We start from the raw sequence: 3474 nt of genomic DNA, 5'->3' as shown, positions 1-3474 counted from the left end.
ACATTTATAGATGATTACTCGAGGAAAGTATGGGTTTACTTTCTCAAGCACAAGGATGAAGCGTTTAGTGTTTTCAAAACGTTTGTGACACTTGTGGAGAATCAGAGTGGCAAGAAGCTTAAATGCTTACGCACTGACAATGGTGGAGAGTATGTTTCAAAGGTCTTTCAGGACTTTTGTGAGTCAAAAGGTATAAAATGTGAACTTACTGCTCCTTACAATCCTCCTCAAAATGGTGTTGCTGAGAGGATGAATAGGACCATACAAGAGAAGGTCAGAAGTATGTTGTCTAATGCACAGCTGCCAAATGGGTTTTGGGCTGAAGCTGTATCAACAGCTGTTCATCTTGTAAATAGATCTCCTAGCAAGGTTTTGCAGAAGGATTCAGTGCCAGAGATGGTATGGTCAGGCAAAATGCCCTCATACAAGCATCTCAGAATCTTTGGCTGTGAGGCATATACTCATGTTCCAAAGGAATTTAGGAACAAACTTGAGCCAAAGAGTAGAAAGTGCATCTTTCTAGGCTATGGTAATTCTGGTGAGATGGGGTACAGACTTTGGGATCCCGAATCCAGAAAGGTTGTCCGTAGCAATGATGTTCACTTTAGTGAATCCAAATATCATTCTAAACCAGAGAGGGTTGAGGAGATTAGAAGAGTTGTCTTCCAAGAAGATGGACCTGCACGTACAAGACAAAATATCAGGGCTCAAGAGGAGCAAGGACAGGATAGAGTGGAACCACAGGTTGTGGTTGAGCCTGAGCCACCTATTGTGCGTAGATCTGGACGTGTCACGCGACCTCCTGATAGGTTTGTTCCATCTATGAACTATGTCATGTTGACTGATTGCAATGAGCCTTCATGTTACAAGGAAGCAGTGCAAATGAAGGACTCCGGGAATTGGCAATTGGCCATGCAGTCAAAGATGACAGCTCTGCATAAAAACCAGACATGGAAGCTAGTTAAATTACCATCGGGCAAAAAGGCTCTACCTTGTAAATGGGTTTACAGGTATAAGATCACCGCTCATGATAGTCAGCCAAAGTACAAAGCAAGGCTTGTTGCCAAGGGCTTTAAGCAAGAACAAGGCATTGACTTTGATGAAGTCTTCTCTCCGGTGGTCAAGATGACTACATTGAGATGCTTTCTTGCATTGGTTGCCATATTAGATTTGGTGTTGCACCAAATGGATGTCAAGACAACGTTCTTGCATGGTGATTTAGATGTGGAAATTTACATGCAGCAGCCAGAAGGGTTTGTTGAGAAAGGCAAGGAAGATTGGGTATGCCAGTTGTTAAAGAGTCTTTATGGCTTAAAACAATCATCGAGGGCATGGTACCATAAATTCCACAAGTTTATGCTTTCTCAAGGCTACAAACGTAGTGAGTTCGATCACTATCTATATACAAAGAAAGCTAAGGATGGCAGTTGGCTGATCCTTATTTTGTATGTGGATGACATGTTGATTGCTGGCAAGCACTTGGAAGAAATTTCAGCTTTGAAGTCAAAGATGGCAAAATCGTTTGACATGAAAGACATGGGTGAGGCAAGTCATATACTTGGTATGCGCATTGAGAGAGACAGATCAAAGAAGTTGATTTGGTTATCTCAAACAGAGTATATTGACAAGGTTTTGCAACGTTTCAATATGGAGAAGGGAAAGGCACTGAGTGCTCCACTGCCACCATATGTGAAACTTAGCAAACAAGATTGTCCTGTGTCTGAGGAAGAACAGGCTGAAATGGATAAGATTCCATATGCGTCTGCAGTGGGTAGTTTGATGTATGCAATGATTGCTACTCGCCCAGACATTGCATTTGCAGTGGGAGTAGTAAGTCGATACATGTCGAACCCAAGCAAGAAAAATTGGGAGGCAGTGAAAGGAATATTGAGATACCTGAAAGCTACAAAGAGTATGCGTATATGCTATGGGAGTCAAGAGCTAAGTGTAAAGGGTTTTACAGACTCAGATTATGCAGGTGACTTAGACAACCGAAGGTCTACGTCAGGGTATGTCTTTACATTGGCTGGTGGAGCAGTATCATGGCGTTCTAGATTACAAGATTGTGTTACTCAGTCTACTACAGAGGCTGAATATGTTGCAGCATCAGAGGCATGCAAAGAATCAATTTGGCTTAATCGACTAGTAACAGATTTGGGAATCAAAGAAGAGATGCCTGTGTTATATTGTGATAGTCAAAGTGCTATACAATTGGCTCGCAATCCAGTTTATCACTCAAAGACAAAGCATGTGGATGTGAAGTATCATTTCATCAGGGAAATGCTCGAGGATAAGCAACTTCAGCTTGTCAAAGTTCACACCACAGAAAATCCTGCTGATCTACTTACAAAAGGACTTCCCTCAGAGAGCTTTGCACATTTTCGCAAGCAGTTAGGTGTAGGGTAGTACATCACTTCTCTACATCTCTTGTATATTAGCTTGTATAGTAGCTTCTCTCACACTTAAAGTACCACATTGGACTTTAAGTGGGAGATTGTTGGGGTATAAAGCCCAATGTGGTCGCCCAGGTAAGTGGGCGGGCCGCCAGGTATGTACACATATTCTTTTGTAAAAACCTAATAAGAACTCACTATGCTCTACACATTACAGTAGAGTGAGTTCACCATATCGTCGTGCTCTTCTTCTCGCACTCTCTCTCGCGTCGCACTTCCGCTTGTACTCCTTCACTCTTTAGACAGCTTTCCCTCTAGGCTGATCTCGTTCTCGTCATGCAGTTACTCGATCAAGAAGCAAAATCATGATAGCCGTGGGTACTCCAATGCTGCAAGCACAACTTTGCAAACATTGAAGCAATGGAGAAAAACAATGCAAAACATACACATGCATACCTTTCAATGACTTTGTTGACAGCTTCGAGTTGGATGCAACACATTCTAGAGTGCTAGGTAGAGGCTTTACCTCCACTTTTGATGGGTTGCTTCGCATCGTGAGCTCATTGGTTGGAGGGGTTTGATCTTGAAGTTCAGGTTCAGACATTGTGCCCTTCTCGATCTTGTGCCTTGGTAAACCGCGTGCAGGTGACTTCATCTTGCAGCCTACAGCTTGACTGTATAGTAAAAAGGATGAGCTTATGAGCATGTATAGAAAGACTAATGCCTACAAATCCAAGTGCTACAGTACGATGCATGCAAAGCGTGACTTTGGTAAGCGACAGGCAAAACGGGACATGCAAATATTTATGAGCATGACTGGCGGCCTCTGTTTGCGAAAAGGATGCATGCCTTCTAAGCACAAGGAGAAAGACTAATGCATGCATACCTGTAGCTCCAAGTGCTACAGTATTCATGATGCATGCAAAGCTTCACTTCAAAAGCAGTAGAAAAACGGCACATGCAGACATGGAAACCTTAACAGTTCAAAACAGCAGTAGGTTAACCTTCTCAGTCTGCCTGAGCAGAGGCAAGAGTGAATGAGACGTCTACAAACCTCAGCAGTAGTAGGTTTTACCTTCTC

This window comes from Adiantum capillus-veneris, chromosome 18, assembly GCF_014529385.1.
Source record: "Adiantum capillus-veneris isolate H3 chromosome 18, ASM1452938v2, whole genome shotgun sequence".
Taxonomy (NCBI): Eukaryota; Viridiplantae; Streptophyta; class Polypodiopsida; order Polypodiales; family Pteridaceae; genus Adiantum; species Adiantum capillus-veneris.
This window is presented reverse-complemented; position numbering follows the sequence as displayed.